The 21,118-nt window shown below is 38.3% G+C and overlaps 1 pseudogene; it reads right to left on the bottom strand.

Moving 5' to 3' along the window:
- Nucleotides 1-360: 360 nt before the first annotated feature.
- On the bottom strand, nt 361-477 carry LOC115297238 (annotated as a pseudogene).
- Between the last annotated feature and the right edge of the window lie 20,641 nt (nt 478-21,118).

Here is a 21,118-nt window from a genome sequence, read left to right as displayed (position 1 = left end):
ATACAAAATCTAACAGTGCACCTAAAGGAACTAGAAGGAGAGCAGCAAGAGCACCCCAACCCCAGCAGAAGAACAGAAATAATAAAGATCAGGGCAGAAATAAACAACATAGAATAAAAAAAAAAAAAAAACAGTTGAACAGATCAATGAAACCAAGAGTTGGTTTTTTGAAAAAATAAACAAAATTTATAAACCTCTAGACAGGCTTCTCAAAAAGAAAAGAGGGATCACTAAGTAAAAAGGAGATTAAAAGAGGGAGACTAAATAAAAAATTAAAATGGATCTATTACAACCAATCCCTCAGAAACACAAGCAATTACAGGGAATACTATGAAAAAGCATATGCCAACATACTGGACAACCTAGAAGATATGGACAAATTCCCAAACACACACACACACACTATCAAACTTCAATTAGCAATAATCGCACCTCGGATAAACCTCATTGGCTACGATACTGCCACTGCACAAAGCTCACACTATCAAACTTTAAATGGGAAGAGATAGAAAATTTAAATAGACCTATAACTAGTGAAGAAATTGAATCAGTTATCAAAAACTCTCCCTAAAAATAAGAGCCCTGGATCTGATGGCTTCCCTGGGGAATTCTACCAGACATTTAAATCAGAGTTAATACCCATTCTTCTCAAGCTATTCCAAAAAATAGAAATGGAAGGAAAACTTCTGGACTCATTCTATGAAGGCAGAATTACTTTGATTCCCAAACCAGACAGAGACCCAGGAAAAAATTAGAACTACAGGCCAATAGCTTTGATGAATAGGGATGCAAAAATACTCAACAAGATACTTGCAAATCGAATTCAACAGCATATAAAAAAAAATTATCCATCATGATCAAGTGGGATTCATTCCTGGGTTACAGGGCTGGTTGAATATTCACAAATCCATCAATGTGATACATCACATTAACAAAAGAAAAGATAAAAACCATATGATCCTGTCGATAGATGCAGAAAAAGCATTTGACAAAATACAGCATCTTTTCTTAATAAAGACCCTTGAGAAAGTCAGGATAGAAGGAGCTTACTTAAACATCATAAAAGCCATTTATGAAAAGCCCACAGCTAATACTATCCTCAATGGAAAAAAACTGAGAGCTTTCCCCCTGAGATCAGGAACACGACAGGGGTGTCCACTCTCACCACTGTTGTTTCACATAGTGCTAGAAGTCCTAGTATCAGCAGACAACAAAAGGAAATAAAAGTCATCAGAATCAGCAAAGATGAAGTCAAACTTTCACTTTTCGCAGAAGACATGACACTCTATATAAAAACCTGACAGACTCCACCATAAGCCTACTAGAACTGATCCCCATTCACAGTTGTACAAAAAAAACCCCATAAAATACCTAGGAATAAACCGAACCAAAGATATAAAGGATCTGTATGCCAACAATTATAGAAAACTTATGAAGGAAATTGAAAAAGACACAAAGAAATGGAAAAACATTCCATGCTCATGGATCAGAAGAATAAATATTGTTAAAATGTCATTACTACCCAAAGCAATCTACACATTCAATGCAATCCCAGTCAAAATTGCATCAGCATTCTTCTCAAAGCTAGAACAAACTATCCTAAAATTCGTATGAAAACACAAAAGACCCAGAATGGCCAAAGTAATATTAAAGAAGAAAACAAAAATGGGAGGCATCAAAATCCCAGACTTTAGCCTCTACTACAAAGCTGTCATCATCAAGACAGTATGGTACTGGCACAAAAACAGATACATAGACCAATGGAATAGAATAGAGAACCCAGAACTGGACCCACAAATGTATGGCCAATTAATCTTTGACAAAGAGGAAAGAGTATCCAATGGAAAAAAGACAGACTCTAACAGATGGTGCTGGGAGAACTGGACAGCAACATGCAAAAGAATGAAACTAGACCACTTTCTTATACCACACACAAAAATAAATTCAAAATGGGTGAAGGACCTGAATGTGAGATAGGAAACCATTAAAACTATACAGGAGAAAGCAGGAAACAACCTCCTTGACCTCAACTGCAGCAATTTCTTATTCGACACATCCCCAAAGGCAAGGGAATCAAGAGCAAAAATGAACTATTGGGACTTCATCAAGATAAAAAGCTTCTGCACTGTAAACGAAACAATCAAGAAAACTAATAGGCAACCGACAGAATGGGAAAAGATAGTTGCAAATGATATATCAAATAAAGGGCTAATTTCCAAAATCTATAAGGAACTCACCAAACTCCACACCCGAAAAACAAAAAATCGAGTAGATGGGCAGAAAACACAAACAGACACTTCTCCAAAGAGGCCATCCAGATGGCCAACAGACACATGTAACGATGCTCAGCATCATACATCATCAGGAAATACAAATCAAAACCACACTGAGATACCACCTCACACCAGTCAGAGTGGCTAAAATGAACAAATCAGGAGACTATAGATGCTGGCAAGGATGTGGAAAAATGGGCACCCTCCTATACTGTTGAGAATGTAAACTGGTGCAGCTGCTCTAGAAAACAGTGTGGAGGTTCCTCAAAAAATTAACAATAGAACTCCCCTATGACCCAGCAATAGCACTGCTAGGGATTTACCCAATGGATACAGGAGTGCTGATGCATAGGAGCACATGTACCCCAATGTTCCACAGCAGCACTGTCAACAATAGGCAAATCATGGAAAGAGCCTAAATGTCCATCACCTGATGAGTGGATCAAGACGATGTGGTATATATACACAATGGAGTACTACATGGAAATGAGAAAGAATGAAATCTGGCCATTTGTAGCAACATGGATGGAGGTTAAGGATGTTATGCTAAGTGAAATAAGTCAGGCAGAGAAGGACAGATACCGTATCTTTTCACTCATAAGTGGAACAGGAGAAACTTAACAGAGAACCATGGGGGAGGGGGAGGAGAGAGGGAGGAAGGCAAACCATTAGAGATTCTTGAATACTGAGAACAAACTGAGGGCTGATGGAGGTGGGGAGAGGGGAAGGAGGTTGATGGGCATGGAGAAGGGCACTTGGGATGAGCGCTGCATGTTATATGGAAACCAACTTGAAATAAACTATAAAAGAAAAAAAATAGAACTACCTTAGAATCCATCAATTGCACTACTGAGTATTTACCTAAGGAATATAAAAGCCCTAATTAAAAGGGATACATGTACTTCCATATTTATAGCAGCATTATTTACAATAGCCCGGAGATGAAAGCAGCCCAAGTGTCCACTGATTGATGAATGGATTAAGAGGATGTGATATATATGTATATAAAAGAATGAAATCTTGTCATTTGAACAACATGGACGGAGCTAGAGAGTAGTAATGCTAAGTGGAAATAAGTCAATCAGAGGAACACAATTACCATATGATTTCCCTGATATGTGTAATTTAAGAAATGAAACAAAGGAGCAATGAGGAAAAAAAAGAAGAAGACAAATCAAGAAAGAGATTTTTAACTATAGAGAACAAATTGATGGTTACCAGAAGGAAGGTAAGTAGGGCATGGGTGAAATAGATGATGGGGATTAAGGAATGCACTTGTCGTGATGAGTCCTGGGTGATTAAAATAAAAACTTTAAAAAGATAGAATATAACAATATTTTTAAATTTCTTAATGTTTATTTTTGAGGGAGATAGAGCATAAGTGGTGGAGGGGTTTATTTCTGCTTTATTAACAATTAGTTGCTGAACTTTCATTAGATGCATCCAAGTTTCATCACTATGAAAATGTCCAGATGGTTGTACTGACAATGATTCTGGTTAAACTAATACAAGAAAATGACATTTAAAAGCTTAAAGAATTTGGTAAAGAATGGACATGGTCTGATTATCAGGGTCAGTATTACATCTCCATTATTGTGGTAGAAATGGTTTAAACATGTTTTCTTTTTAGAAAAGTCATTTGTTATTTATCCTCTCAGATTTCTTTTATGTTTAAGCAATTTTCATTCCTTTTTGAATATGGTGAGTAAAAAACGCTCCTAATACCACCTTCTGGCTTTTTATTCCCTGTCCTTTGCAAGTTGGCATCATCCTTTCATGTTCCTTAGGAACTGTGGATATTTTATATAATCACTGTAAATTAAAATTGAATATTTAACATTTAAAATATTAAAATTGAATATTTTTATCATTATAATGTTTGAATTTCTAAATACATATTTGAAACATAAAACAAAACAAGAAATAAAGCCAGGGCACCTGCCTGGCTTAGTCAGCAGAGCGTGTAACTCTTGATCTCAGAGTTGTAAGTTTGAGCCCCACTTTGGGTATAGAGATTACTTAAAAATTAAAAAAAAAAAAAACTTAAAAAAAAGAAAGAAAACAAAGAGTATGAGGAAGAAAAAGTTCCAAATCCCAAATCTCTGAGAAACTTTGATATATATGTCTTCTATATTTGTCAATTAGTCCAATGTTTAAAATATAGTTAGATAATAGGGGCATCTGTATGTCACTATCTAAGCCAAGAGTGAGTTAAGTGTCCAACTCTTGATTTCAGCTCAGGTCATGATCTCCAAGTTTGTGGGATCAAGCCCCATGTCTGTCTGGCTCTGGGGCCAGCACAAAGCCTGCTTGGGATTTTCTCCCTCTCTCGCTCTCTCTCTCTCTGACCCTCCTCCTCCCAAATAAATAAATAAACTTAAATAAAATCTTGAAAAAAGAAAATATAATTAGATACAAAAAGAACTCTCAAATTAAAAAATTAGTATAAAAACATGAGCTAGAATAAAGCCTTCTTGAATTTCTTCTCATGAAAATAAAGTTGGAAAGTGGTCTGTGCTACCAAATCACTAGGGCTATATTCTGCAAAAATGAAGCAAAGCATTTTAATTTGAGTAAGCAGAGACTCAATGACAATGCGGTGAGCAAAGCAGATAGATTATTGGCTCCCACTGGGCTCATATGTTGTAGCACAGAGGTCAGGGAGGCAGCAGCAATTAAAATTTTTAAAAACACATAGTTTTATAATGTTACAAATGAATAAATGCTATGAAGAAATCTGAAGCAGGGTTGTGCATAGAGGACAGCAGGGGCCATTTCGGGTCAGGTGATCAGGAGAGGGCTCTGTGAGGACAGACCTAAGAGTGAGGCAGCAGCTGTGTGAGGACCTAGGAAGGAAAAGGGCAGATAGAGGGAAGGGGAAGGGCAGAGGCCATTCACTGCTGAATGCCGCATACCTGATCATAGCAACTATCGTGCAGTCGGATCTGAACCATGGATTCTCCAAATACAGTAAAACCTTGCTTTGCGAGCATAATTCATTCAAGAAACAAGCTTGAAATGGAAAGCACTTGTATATCAAAGCAAATTTCTCCATAAGAAATAATGGAAACTCAGATGATTTGTTCCACAACACAAAAATATTCATTTAGAAATGATTACGATACTGTAATATAATACAAAATAATAAAGAAAATACAAAATATAAAGAAAAATAAACAAATTAACCTGTACTTACCTTTGAAACCTTTGTGGCTAATGTGAGGGGGACAAGAGAGAGGAAGGCTATTGTGTAGGACAGCTTTCATATCACCCGTGGAATCACTGCTATCTATCGGCTCAATGGAATCTTTCTTTTTGTGCAACTTTAACGAGGAGCCTATCCAATGATGAAGAATGAAATCATACACATGATTAAGTAGGATTTATTCCAGTGATGTAAAGGTGGTTCACCACTTGCAGATTAATCAACGTGATACATCACATTTTAACAAAAAGAGGGATAAAAATCATCTCATAAATGTAGAAAAAGAATTTCACAAAATTCAACACCCATGTGTGATAAAAACCCTCAACAAAGTGGGTATAGAAGAAACATACTTCAGCAGCTATATGTGACAAGCCTACGCCTAACATGATACTCAACAATGAAAAATTTTTAGCTTAGAAAAGGAACAAGACAAGAGTGCCTACTCTTGCCACTTTTATTCAACATACTATTGGAAGTTTTAACGAGAGCAATTAGTCAAGAAAAAGAAACAAAAGTTATCCTAATCAGAAAGGAAGAAGTAAAACTGTCACTATTTGCAGTGATTTGCAGATCACATGATATTCTATATTAAAAAAAAACTCTAAAGACTCCATCAAAAAACTATTAGAACTAATAAATGAATTCATTAAAGTTGCAGGATACAAAAATCAATATACAAAATTCTGTTGTATTTATACAGTAATAAGAAAATATTAGAAAGAGAAATTAAGAAAATAATTCCATTTACAATTGCATCAAAATGAATAAAATAATTTCACCAAGGAGGTGAAAGACCTCTATACACTGAAAACTATAAGACATTAATGAAAGAAACTGAAGAAAACACAAATAAATAGAAAGATAATCTATGCTCACAGATTAAAATAATGAATGTTGTTAAAATGTCCATACTATCCAAGGCAATGTGCAAATACAGTGCAATTTCTATCAAAATTCCAATTGCATTTTTCACAGAAAAAGAACATGTAATCCTAAAATTTGTATGAAACTACAAAAGACCCTGAATAGAATATTGAAAAATCTTGAAAAAAAAAAAAAAAGAACAAAGCTAGAGGCATCATGATTTCAAACTATCTTACAAGGTTATAGCAATAAAAACAGTATGATATTGGAATAAAAACAGACAAGTGGATCAGTGAACAAAACAGAGAGGCCAGAAATAAGCCCACACACATATGGTCAATTAATTTATAACAAAGGAACCAAGAATATATAATCATATTGGGAAAACTGAAGAGCCACATACAAAAGAATTAAACTTGACCTCTTTTTATGCCATACACAAAAATTAAGATCTGAAACCATAAAACTCCTAGAAGAAAGCAGAGGCAATAGCTCCTTGACATTCTTGGTAATAACTTTTTGGATTTAAAACCAAAAGCAAAGGCAACCAAAGCAAAAATAAAACAGTGGGACTAGATCAAATTTAAAAATCAATAATAGAACTACCATATATGATCCAGAAACTTCACTTCTGAGTATTTATCTGAAGACAATGAAAACACCAAAGATCTATGCTCCCACATGTTTATTGCAGCATTTTTTCCTAGCCAAGACATAGAAGCAAACTAAATATGGCTGCATACAGGAAATGTGGTATATGAATGCACCCACACAGGGTTGTTTTTCTGTTATTGCTCAAGGTATCCTTCCATACTGCCATGTATCATCACTCCAGTTTAACAGATGGAGAAACTGCCTTGTAGGGAGAGTAGACAGACATGAAATGTACATCTATATGTACATACATACATATGCACACACATACACAATGGAGTATCATTCAGCCCTTAAGACAGAAGAAAATTTTGCCATTTGTGACCACATACATGGAGAGCATTATGCTAACTGAAACAAATCAGATAAAGAAAGACAAATACTATATGATCTCACTTATATGTGGAACCTTAAAAAAAAAACAAAAATCAAAAACAAGAAACCCAAATTTATAGATATAAGAAAACAGATTGACGGTCACCAGAGGGAGGGGTGGGAAGGGTGGGAGGAACGGGTGAAACTGGCCAAAATGTACATACAAACTTATGCTTATAAAATAATTGTCATGGGCATGTCCTGGACAGCATAATAACCATTGTCAATAATACTGTATTGTACATGTGAAAGTTGCTAAGAGAGTGGATCTTAAAAGTTCTCATCACAAGAAAAAGTCTGTATCTATGTGTGTTAATAATATTAACTAGACTTATGGCAATCCTTTCACAATATATACAAATATCAAATGTTATTCTGTATACCCAAACTTAATATAATCTTATAGGTCAAATATATCTCAATTTTAAAAAACTAAGGAAATATGAACCAACTATATTGGTTTTCATTAATAATAGTATATCATTATTGAAATAATAATCATTATTGGCTCCTTAATTGTGACAAATGTACCATACTATCATAAGATGTTAACGTCAAGGGAAACGAGGTGTGGGGTATATAGGAACTCTCTATACTATCTTTGCGACTTTTCTATAAACTAAATCTATTCTAAAATGAGGAATTTATTTTTTAAAAAGTTGAAGAAATTTTGCCATTGTGATGAGTTGAACTGGGGGTTGTAATCTCCAGCTTCTGACTGATAAGGATTCCCCCACACCAGTCTTTATTATAAATGGAAAAGCACTGGGTTTTTCATTTGATCACTTGTTTCTTTTTTTTTTTTAATTTTTAAAATGTTTTTATTTATTTTTGAGAGACAGAGAAGGACAGTGAGAGCAGGGGAGGGTCAGAGAGAGAGGGAGATACAAAATCCAGAGCAGGCTCCAGACTGAGCTAGCTGTCAGCACAGAGCCTGACGTGGGGCTCAAACCCACGAACCGTGAGATCATGACCTGAGCCGAAGCTGGACGCTTAACTGACTGAGTCACCCAGGTGCCCCTGATCCCTTGTTTCTTAACATTTGACTTTTAATTCTGAGTCTGTGGTCTGCTTTTCCTACAAGTCAGTTTCTCCATCTATAAAACTGGACAGATGGCAGTATGGTAAGACACCCGGAGTAACACTGAAAAAGCCATCCTGTGTGTGGGTATGTTAACCTCTAAAAGTGAGCTCCTATCAACACGGCCAACATCGCTAACAGTGACAGGCAAACTGGCTGTCACTAATTTTCATGTGAGAGTCAAAATGGACCTGCTGGTGGATCCTTCCTTCAGAAGGCCTCATTAAAATCACCTTTAAAAAATGTAACTACCCTACTATACTAGCAATTTCTGAGCCTTCTAGACAATGCGGGTACTTTATAAGACAAGCTAACCAGAAACGCTTGCAGACCCCTATCAGAGTATCATTGGCTCATCTCTGAAGCACAAAACATTTCCTCTCAGACGTTGTCAAAAGAGGTGAATGGAAAGATTCATCAAGTGACAATGAGAAATATATATATATTATATATATATATAAATATACATAAATGTTACACTAAAACTAAGAACTTTTTAAAAGAGTCTCTGTTTTTCTGCCTTGATGTAGCTTTACACATGGATTAATCTTTCATAAAAGAGAAAAGCACACAATTAATCAATGGTAGAATAGAAAAGTCATGCTGTCTAGTTTTATTTCATTAGGAAACTATTTTCAGCATTGTTTATTTTGGCACCGCTAACACATGTTGACATGAATTTGAATAATAAAGGTAAGATCTTTAGGAGACAAACCTATTTTTATACTGAGAAATATAAGCTATCACACCAAAGTATGAGTGTGTGTGTGTGTGTGTGTGTGTGTGTGAGAGAGAGAGAGAGAGAGAGAGAGAGAGAGAGAGAGAGAGCGAGAGCGCGAGTGTGCAGTTATGACAGGGTCAGAAACCCATAAATTAACCTGAAACAAACCATTGGAAAAACAGAGAACCTACATACCCGCAAATGTTCACGTTTGGACATGATCACAACAAAATGGCCAGAGGTGTACACAAATTTTTCACCTGTAAGTTACCACTGTTTTGCTCTCTAGCACCTGAATACTTTTCATGTCTCAGGAATTCCCCTCCTTACAAGTTCTGGTCCCAGGTAACGGCCGCTTCCCAGCATCCAAGCTAAAACTGCCAGATCATCCCTCTCACGGCATCATTCGCGGTTAACCTCTCCATACACCTGCCCCAGGCTTTGACAGAGGACACGGAGAAGCAGGAACAGTAGGGCAGTTTCTCCAGCAGCGGCAGGAGGAGTATTAGGGGCACCCAGTGCAGAGGGGCTGCAGTGGCCCGACACTAGGGGTGCAGTACCCTGCCCATTCACAATCTGTGCAAGTCGGTGTTCGGGGAACCAGTGGAAGTGTCCTCACTGGACGACTTTGTAGTGTAATTTTAGATGGCTAGGATACAGAGGAATTGGGCCACCTGATTTCAGTGGGGATACCAGAATCCAGCCCTCTTGGCATTTCTGTGAGCTACCCCTTATTCTCCCAATAAATTTCTTTTCTATTTAAGTCAAGGTAAGTTGGTTTATGTTTCTTACAACAGCATCCTAACCAATATAGGAATGGCTTCAGGCAATAGATTCCCAGAGAAATAGGGCAGAATCTGAGATTGATCAGTTGGCCTGGTCAAGGTAAAAGGCAATGATTCAGCCATGACTGAAGAATTGGAGAGGGGGGGTGGGCAACTATGACCCTCTTGGAACCTGCAGTGGTGAAACAGCACATTTCCTTGATTCCTCCAGGGTCATCAGGAATGAAGTGCCCATTGAGTGGTATTGCCGTAGATCAGTTTCTCAGCTTCAGCACTATTGACATTTTGGGCTGGGTCATTTCTTGTCATGAGGGCTGTCCTGTGTGTGCACTGTAGAGTGTGTAGCAGCATCCTGGCTCTGCCCACAAGATGCCAGTAGTAATAGCGGTGACAAATAAAAATGTCTCCTGACATTGCCAGATGTCCCTTCAGGGCAAAATCATCCACAGTTGAGAGCCACCATCATAAAAGACCATGAAAAAGAGGGTGAATTAAGAGACTTTGGGGTGGACAGCTTACTAAAGGAGAGTGACAACCCATACTTCTTAAATTCTTAGTTCAAGAGATAAGAGAGAAGACCAGGGCCACCCTCTGACTTTGCCAAAAGACTCCTTTACGACCTACGACTGCCAGGCTATGAGAGCCAAAGGCCAGTCTCACACTTGAGCCTTCCTCTGCCAGGTGGCCTCCAACCCAGCAAAGCCACTGGTGCTCAGAAGGCTGAAAACAGGAAACCATTTGGAACTTGAGGTGAGCTTCTTTTGAAGGACTTGCCTTCCCAGCTTCTGGGGGTGGGGGGAGCCTACAGACAGGCAGCCTTTAGCTGCCAGCCCTCTTTTGAAATTGCCTCAGCTGAAGAGGGTTTGCCAAGATCATGCCGCCTTCCAGGGGAGGTCAACATCCCATGACTGATGACACAGGGCTATCACATCCCTCACATCAATCCACACTTTGTGGATTTAGCTGAGGAGGCCTTGATGGAGACTGCACAGAGGTTAGCTGCTAAACTGGGCTCTCTGGAGAAGGGGGAAAGCCCTGATTTTTGTAACATTTGCCAATTTCCATGTACACAAGTTCCAACATGCCTCTTGTCACAGTCCAACTTCTCTCTCAGCCGCTTTCTGCTTTCTTCCCTTCTTATCTAGAGGTGGTGATGCCATTACCATGCCCTGAGTAAACTCTGGGACTCCAATTTCTGCCTGTCTCAGAGTCTGCTTCCAAGGAAATCCAACCTGAAACATATGGCAACTCAGCAAAGTGGACCCCTAGGAGGAAGAAGAGGCTCCCACCAGAGAAAAGACTTTCACTGTTCATTCAAATCATGAAGAGCCTTGTTCATCACACAAAGTTGTTTGGCAACATTGCATAGGCAATGGGGATACAGGGAACGTTTTAACTGGGCACTAACAAGATCCGACATACATTTGGGAAGGTTGTTCTGGAAGCAGAACATGGAATTAAGTGGAATGGCAAAAGACTGTTACAATAATCCGCTTGGGACAGTGACAATGGGGATGGAGAGCAAAGCCCACAATAAATTGGGAAGATCTGATGACTAATTAGATGTGATGGTGGGAAAGGGAAAAAAGTAGTCAAAGAGTAAGTTAAGATTCCTACTAATTTGGGAGACTAGTTGGATTAGTTCATGGCAGAGTGTTAGGAAGGAGATACATTTCCAACATGTTGAAATAAAGGTATGCCCACATGGATCATCAGGATGGAGATATTCAGAAGGGGTATATGTGACATAAACATGTGTTATATACTATATCATATCATATTACTCATATTCAGACCCTGACTATCCCAAAGCAAAGCTACATAAACACATACATTGTAGCAGGATAAAAATAAACAAATGGATGAAAAACTGAGATGAAAGGAATTAACAGAGAGGTGAGGTTATTAATACACAAAAGTCAACAGACAGCCCTAAACAACAACTATAGGCCGCCTAGGCTAAAAGCAAGGAAGTGACTCCAGAGAACCACCCATTTCCAGGTATTAGATCTGATGGGAAACATCTTCCAGGACTAACCATCCACTGAAGGCTTTTAAGTAAGGCCTATGATGGAAATCAAGATGTGGGACTCAGGCGGCGTGGGTGGTGGTGATAATTGTAGGCACAAGGAGAGTGTGTAACAGGAGAAGGAAAAGGTCCAAGGATGGAACCCTGGGAACACTGACGTTTAAGAGAAAAGCCGGAGAACGAGGGAAAGAGAGAGAACAGAGAAAATTAAGCTCTCCAAGAAATTCCAGATGTACAAACTGTAGATACAGAGTTTGAGATTACTTGCAAGTGTGTCTTATAATGTTTCTGTTTCTGTCAATGACAATAGAAACCTAAGTTCTTGAAACGTACCAATAATAACCTTCAAATGCTTGCCTGGGGTGGGAGGGAGGAGCGAACACAACAATCTCTTATCTATATTTTAGAAAATACAAATAAAATCCACTGTCAAAATAAAACCCAAAATGCAAAGGAATATTAGGTTATATCAGTGATGTCATGGTTATTATGATATGACTAAAGTAATATAATGGGCAGTAGCAGAATGTCTTTATTACTCTAATAATAATTTCTATCTTAATTCTAATTTTAAAGTAAAAATTATAGTTTATGTTCACCAGAAATAACGGAGTCTTCAGAAAAGATATACGTTTTTGAACAAAAAGTTTCTCTTAACATCTTAAGACTATACCAGGGTTATTTTTGTTTGATTGGTTGGTTTGGTTTGGTTTTTTAATTTTTTTTGTTTGGTTTTGTTTTTTGGTTTTGGGGAGGCGGGAGGTTGCCTTGCAAATCAATTCCTGTCTATATCCTACCATAACAAAAGAATCCCTAGGTTTACCTGGGGGTTAGCTGATAAATGAAATGAGGTCATCTCTGCCCTGAGGAAATTTGAGACCTGCCTACTCTCAGAGAAGGAAGGCTCTAGAAAATCAGATTGAGAGGTCACTGCAGGTGCTGCTTTCCTTGAGGGGTTTGGGAAGAGAGGAAATACTACAACATGCAAAGAAATATTTAATGTAAATATAAAGCATGGAGACTTCCTAATTAAAATACTTTCTGGTGTCTTCAATCAATGGAAATGTTGTGGAGAAAAATACACTATTTTATACCAGATTTTAAAATAAAACAGAAAATAGGAGTAGTCTGTGCATCTTGTATGAGAAAAGAATGAACAGATGTAAACCAGGCGACCAGATGAAAAGCCCATTGGGGAGAACTGGATGATTAATACACTACAAACAGGCTGGGACAGCGTGATTTATCTCCGTCTCAGAATGGAAGCCTCCGATGCAGAAAATGAGGTTAAAATGAAAAATGTAGGAATCTTGACAAACAACAGGACACGAGATAATCTATGTTTAAAAGAAGGGCATAAATTAAAACGGAGAACCAAAATTCTTGTAAGGAATCCAGGAATCTAGTGACAAGTTTTGGCGAGTAAATGGAGTTGGAGTTTTTCTTTAGAGAACTTGGGATTTTTCTCTATCTTGAGATACACCATAGATCTAGAATGAAATGACCCACTGCCTTTCTTAATAAAATGATGCCACTTTGTTGGTGGCAAAGATTTTACAGAGTGGGCCAGGGAAGCCACTTAGATCTTTCTTTGTGCTGCATGCAGAGGAATAATTGGGGTTTCCAGAGAAATCGTTGTACTCAGGTGATGAGTCATTGCAGAAACCAAATAAAAACAACCTCAAACCAGACTCAAATTCAACGGTATTCTAATATTATTAATAACCAAAATAAAAATAAAAGATCAGCTACCAGGTGGCAAACAAGGTGGTAGGTTTGCATTTTCTTTCTACAGATGAGGAGGCAGGTTTACAGTAGAAGGAAGACAATGTCAAAGTGAAGATTAACACACAGCTCTGACCTCTGGTGTCCACGTGGGAAGAGTGTTCCGGAGTTTGAACGTGTAACTTACTTGGGGGAAAGCGGTGTTTTCCTACACTTGGAAGGAAAAGTATCTCCACTTTTCCTATTCCTAGTTTACAAGATCAAGGCCTCAAGCTTTCTGGGAGAAGTCTTTAAATAGCTAAAATTTCATTATGGTACCAGTTTGTTAGCATAGTCCTTTTTTCTTTTTAAACCAAGAGCCGTATCAGGTACTGATTCATGGCTTTTTATATTTCATTTTGGATTTTTTTGTAACATAAGTTTTACTGAAGTTTATATACAGAACGTGAACACATAAAAAGTAGATAATTCAATTAATTTTCACAAATTGAACACACTATGTAACAAGCTTTCAGATAAAGAACCAGGACATGGTCAGACCCACAGAAGCCCCCTTGTGCCCAGCCTGGCCAGTCATCTTCTCTCAACAGTCACACTCCCTTTGAACTTGAACTCAATAAACTTGTTTTGTCTGTTTTTGAACTTCACAGAAAGAGAATCACACAACTTTATATATTATTGTGTTGAGTTTCTCGCATTCAACATTGTGGGATTCCTTTCTACAATTGCTTGTGGTTCTAGTTTGTTCATTTTCATTACTATGCAGTATTGCACAATTTATGTATCTATCCTACCACTGATAGGTATTTGTTGTGGGTTTTTTCTTGCATTTTTGATGGGGAAAACATAGCTATGAATACTTCTATGTACCTTTTTGGGGAACATGAGGAGTCATTTGGATTTACTGGCTATATTTTTGATGATTTTGGATGGAACTTAAAACTATATCCTTTTGTGGCACCTGGGTGGCTCAGTTGGTTAAACGTCCAGTTTCAGCTCAGGTCATGATCTTGTGGTTCATGAGCTTGAATCCTGAATCAGAGTCTGTGCTGACAGCTCAGAGTCTGCAGCCTGCTTTGGATTCTGTCTCCCTCTCTCTCTGCCCCCGCCCCCCTCACTCATGCTCTGTCTCTCTCTGTCTCTCAAAAATAAATAAATGTTAAAAAAAAATTTAAAAACTATATCCTTTCTCTCTTTTCAGTGTGTATTCCTTTATTTGATGGTGGTTAACACTTGAGAACATCTACTCCATTTATCTTATTTAAAATTTTCCCTAACAGTGTTTCCAGTAATTGCCTTAAGACGTGGCAAAGCCTTAAGCTCCTTGAACATGTTACTTACTGCATGTTACAGGAATTAAACAGTAATCAAATAAGATGCCAGTATAGACTCCTATTAATGGACATATGGCAGATGAGGTTCACGGCCAATAAAACATACTGAATGATATTGCATTGCAATGCATTGACAAGCTGGCTAGAATAGACTGCAAGGAAGAGTCAGGTCAAAAACTAAGGGACTGGGGTGCCTAGGTAGCTTAGTCAGTTAGGCGTCCAACTTTGGCTCAGGTCATCATCTCGCAGTTTGTGAGTTCAAGCCCTACGTTGGGCTCTGTGCTGATAGCTCAGAGCCTGGAGCCTCCTTCAGATTCTGTGTCTCCCCCTTCTCTGACCCTCCTATGCTCATGCTCTGTCTCTCTCTGTCTCTCAATAATAATAAAAACGTTAAAAGGATTAAAAAAAAACTGAAGGGGAGTGTGCAAAGAGGAGGGAACACTGATGTAGCTTTCATCTCACAGGCTTGTACTCAAGTGGGTGAACAGGAACCCTGATATGCACAGCCTTCTGGAGGTTTGCGGGGGGCAGAGATAAAACCCAGGATCCAAAGGGTACACCCTCACTGGAAAGATAAACTAGAAATTGCCCCTACCTCCCAGGAAACTGCAAAGATAATCTGCAATGAGTGGAAGAAGATGAAGAAAAAAGTAATAAAAAATTCTCCATATAGAGCACCTGGGTGGCTCAGTTGGTTGAGCAACCGACTTTGGCTCAGGTCACGATCTCACAGATCACTGCTGTCCGCCTGTCGGTGCACAGCCCACTTCAGACCCTCTGCCCCCCTCTCTCTGCCCCTCCCTTGCTTGCACTCTCCCCCCCCAAAATAAATATTTTTTTTAAATAACTCCATATAGACTGTAAAGTAAGTCTCAACAAGTTTCTTTTTTTTTTTTCTCAACAAGTTTCAAAGGAATGGTATCAAACTGCATAGCTTAGAAACCAGGAACAAAATAATAACCAGAAATATCCCATATTTGAAAATAAAGAAATATGGTTCTAAATAATTGTTCAGGGGAGAAATTATAACAAATAAGGCACCATATAGAACTAAATAATAATGAAAAATCTATATATCAAAACTTTTGGCATGCAGCAAAAATAGTGGAGAGATATATAACCTTTACTGCATCTATTAGGAATGAAGAAAAAGGCCACATATAGTGAACAAAGAATTCAACTTAAAAAATTAGTGAATATAGGGCGCCTGGGTGGCTCAGCCAAGTTAAGCATCTGACTTTGGCTCAGGTCATGATCTCATGGCTTGTGGGTTCATGTCAGGCTCTGTGATGACAGCTTAGAACCTGGAGCCTACTTCGGATTCTGTCTCTTTCTCTTTCTCTCTCTCTGCCTTCTGCCCTCCCTCCTCCCGACTCATGCTCTGACTGTCCCTCTCTCTCAAAAATAAATAAAACATTGAATTTTTAAAAAGAAATTAGCAAAAGAACAGCAAGATAAATCCAAGACAAAAGATGGAGGTAAGAAATAATAGTGATAAAAGGCAAAATTTTAAATCAATGGAGGAGAGCACTTGTTGGGATGAGCACTGGGTGTTATATGGGAACCAACTTGACAATAAACTATACTAAAATAAGTAAATAAGTAAAGAAATAAATAAATAAGAAAGAAAGAAAGAAATTCAAAATCAGAAAACAAATGTGCAATAGTGAAAATGAACAAATCCAGAAGCTGGTTCTTCAGGATGATTAATAAAATTGACAAACTTCTTCTATGACTGATAAAGAAAAAAAGAGGCAGAAATAAACAATAATAGGAATGAAAAAGGACACATAACTATAGATACTATAGACATAACAAAAGGGTAGTATGAGGGACTTTATACAAACAAATTTTAAAACTTAGATAAAATAGATTCCCAGAAAATGAAAACTTACCAAGACTGACTCAAAATAAATGAAATATCTGACTCCTCCTAAGGAAATTGACGTGATGGTCAAAATCCTTCCTATATGAGAGATAATAATAGGTTCTTTTTAAAAGCCTCCATGTTTTGGAGCAATTTGTCACAAGCATTAGGACCCCACGACAGTATCCATATTTGTGATAAAGGTCTCTAGGTAAATTGGAATATAAGCTAGACATTGATATTAAGAAACTATGATTAATTTTAGATATGATTCTGGTATTATGTTTAAAAACAAGTCTTTTTATCTTTTAGAGATACATTTTAAATTATTTGTGGAGGAAATGATATGAAATTGGAATTTTCCTTAAAGTAATGAAATAGGTGGGGGTCACACAAAAGAAGACTGGCCATGTCCCGATAGCTGATGGGGGTGGGTGGAGGTACAGGGCTTTATGATGTCATTCTCTTCTCTTTTGTATATACTTGACATTTTCAGAACAGAATTTTTTTAAGTTCCCCAGGATAAAACCATAGCTTACATATATTTTTGTAAATATTATTTTAATCCATTCAATAGTTAATTAAAAGCATTTAAAAGTGAACTCAGCGTTGTCAACATAAATTGGATACAACTTCTTAGATAACTTGGATCCCTCTTTTATATATATATATATATATATATATAAAACATATATATATATATGTTTTACAGGATCCCTCTTTTATATATATATATATATATAAAACATATATATATATATATGTTTTACAGGAAGTACATGGTAGTTTTATCTTTGAACACACTTCAAATACATTTTAGAATAAAAACATCTATAACCAATCATTTTCCTTGTATGAAAAACACCAATCTCCCCCACCCCATCTTCCCCACCCCATCTTCTTGTAAAGTCTGAATCCTTACATCCAAACTCAGCCTCTTTCCAACACTAACAGCAATTTCTGGTCTCAATTTGCCCACTATCTACCCACTAGAAGGCATGTCACTCCCTTCAGAACAGGGACCCTATAGTTACTTTGTGTGCATGGTCCTAGCAGAGTCCCCCACCCGTGGTTCATGTTCAATAAATAGCAGCAGGGTTCTGAACTGCATTTTGCCAGCTCCCACATCCCTCACTGGCTTATGGTAAGGCTTAAAACAGATGAAAATAAAAGCCTTAGGAACTGAATGTCTAATTGCTCCAGATCCTCTGCTCCAGGTAGAAAGCAGACAGTCCTCACCTTTTAAAAGAGCCTCCTTGCATGGAGGAGGGGGTTCCTTCCCTCACTCACTCCACTACCACAAGCAAGTGGAGTGTCTCCGTGTTCCTTCACTCACTGGTTGGCTTCTCCAGCATGGGGTGGAGAGGCTAGAACCAAAGGACTGCAAAGCCCCAGTTTGCTGTCTCTCCCCTATGGCTGTTTCTGTAGAGACAGGTACGTTACTCAGAGCACATTTTGAAATAAACTCTGTCACTTCAGTTAATTCAGAAGGGGCACGGTGAGCTCCTATGTCTAAAGGGCACAAAATAATGGGGGTTTCCTGTGTGGCCTCACCAAACTTAAGGTATCTTTGTTTTGTTTGTTTAGAGAGAGACTGGGGTGAGGGGCAGAGGGAGAAAGAAAGAATCTACGCTCAGCGTAAAGTCCAATGTGGGGCTTGACCTGAGCCAAAATCAAGATTTGGATACTCAACCTACTTAACCACCCAGGTGCCAATAAGGTATCTTCTTAAGTAGCTCAAGCACTAACCAGAAATCCTACAAATCTCAACTTCCCTTATTCCTTTGTTCTTGACAAGGTAAAAAGAATTTGAGAAAAGCTTTTATTTTATTTTTAATTTCTGTCTTTTTTGCCCTTCCATATTTAGGACAAAACAAAATAATGGATTATTATGCTTGACAGGGGCACAAAATGATTTCAGTTAAATTTAAGATTGGTATTTAACATGTCAGTTCATCATTTTAAATTGATTTCTGTGCAGATCAAGAAAGAAAAAAGGATTTGGGGATGAATCCCAAAAAGCTGAGTAACCAGCCATTCTGTGTGGATTTTTTTCAAGTCACAATTGAGAGGTAGTCTACATAATCCTGTTTTTTACTGTTCAGATGAATTCTCCTCATTTTTCCTATGTCTGATCCATACTTGTTTTTCTATATGGTATAAGTATGATTACCGCAAGAGTTTCATACCCAAGACGAGCTGAAGGATAATGTTATATTTGAGTATTTTCTTGAACCCCTACTTCACTTCCTGCAGCTGTCACAAACTCTACCTCTCAGACCCTCCTGTTGTGACGCTGGCCCATCTCCTGCCCCTCCTAGAACATAACTGTACCTTTTAGTCAACCTTATTCCACTGGAACAAATAATGCACCCTTGTAGCTAAGAATTATTATAGCTTCCAGAGAGGAGCTCTCCATTCTGGTCCCAAAGTTCAACTGACTATTTATTTATTTATTTATGGATTTATTTCTTTTCTGTGTGTGTGAGAGAGAGAGCTTGTGAGAGGGGCAGAGGCAAAGAGAGAGGGAGAGAGAGAGAGAATCCCAAGCAGGTTCCACACTGTCAGCACAGAACCAGATGTGGAGCGCAAACCCATGAACTGTGAGATCAAGACCTGAGCAGAATGAGCCATCCAGGTGCCTTTATGTGCTTGTTTTGTTTTGTTTTGTTTTGTTTTGTTTTGAGAGAGGGTATATAGAGAGACAGAGAGGAGAAAGCAGGGCAGAGGCAGAGGGAAAGAGAATCTCATGCAAGCTCCATGCCCAGCACGGAGCCTGACACAGGGTTTGATCTCACCACCATGAGATCATGACCTGAGCTGAAATCAAGAGTCAAACACTCAACCGACTGAGCAATCCAGGTGCCCTGCAATGTACTCTTTAAACCAATAGGCCTAATTCATCAGGAGAATCATGCACCATGTATACTTTATAAAATTTACCTCGCTGGAAGAGTTATCTTCTAGGAAGGCATCATAGGGTCATATGCATGGCAACAAGCTCTGTTTTCTTTTGCTCCATAGGAAACTGGTGTCTCTTGAAAGACTGCAGGGGGAAAAAAACCTCTCTCACCACCCTTTGCCAACCATTTTTGCTCTCTAAGTCTCCTGTGTCAGCTTAGTACTAGCAGAGAACTGCTAGTGCCTGTCTGCACACCTGAAAACCAGAAGTGACCCATGTGTGTGCGTGCCTCCGACACAGAGAAGAAGCAGGGACAGCTCAGGCTAAGATCAATTGCATTGGTTCCCATCTCCACTGTGGATCGGTTCACTTGTGTTTGCTTCTCTCAAACCTCCATTCTGGTTAGTGAACACAGTGAAGAAATTCATATGGCCTGGAATGGTGTGTGAATGTGCATATGTCTCTGGGTGTGTTATTTAGGTAATTTAGAAAAACACGTATGTGAAAGATGAACAAGGAAGAGCCTGGAACTGCTGTCTTGTAACTAGTTTCCCTGTTGCATTAAACGTCTACTACCATCATGTACTTGTTGTGGACCAGTGGGATTCAAAAGCAAGACATGCATAACACAGACTAAAACAGCCCTTCCCCAGATTCCGGAGAACAGCTTGGGGTAAGGCTGTTTCATCAAAGGAAGCCCTGCTCTGCTGCAAGAGTGGCTTTGCTCATTCTGCTAATGAATTAGTGGTGTTCGCGTGCCAGGCAGGAAACAACAATCTGGGGACGATTTCTACATACAGCTCGATGTTTCATCCAAACGCGATTAACCCCCAGCCAAAAATTTTTGCCCCCGCAACATGAAATAACTCAGAGCCGGAGGCTGAGTTGATGAGAACTAATCTTTTGTCCACATTTGAAGAAAGGTGTCACCTGATTTTTCTTTCTGCATAATAGCTTTGGAGAGAAACATAAATAAGCCTCTTGGGTTTTTCCCCCTATTTGAAGGCATTTTTAGTGAGAATCACACAAATCTGCTGGATTAGAGATTAATTTGGAGATGACTTGGGGGGGAGTCAACAACTATGCAAATTTTATAACAAAAGAGTTATTAGATACATATTAGACACTGACCTTTAAAGTCACAGTGTAGCAGATCAGGAGCTATAAACATAACCTTGCTTTTATCTATTATTGGGGAAGCAGTAGAGGATTGCAGTAAAATATACACACCAGGGCATCAGAATGATTCAAGATTTTTACAATGCCCCCATCACTTTAGACGACAGTGGGAATTTTGGAG

The sequence above is a fragment of the Suricata suricatta genome, chromosome 7 (genome assembly GCF_006229205.1).
Source record: "Suricata suricatta isolate VVHF042 chromosome 7, meerkat_22Aug2017_6uvM2_HiC, whole genome shotgun sequence".
NCBI lineage: Eukaryota > Metazoa > Chordata > Mammalia > Carnivora > Herpestidae > Suricata > Suricata suricatta.
The sequence above is the reverse complement of the archived record's forward strand: the minus strand, read 5'-3'. Positions and strand labels throughout refer to the sequence as shown.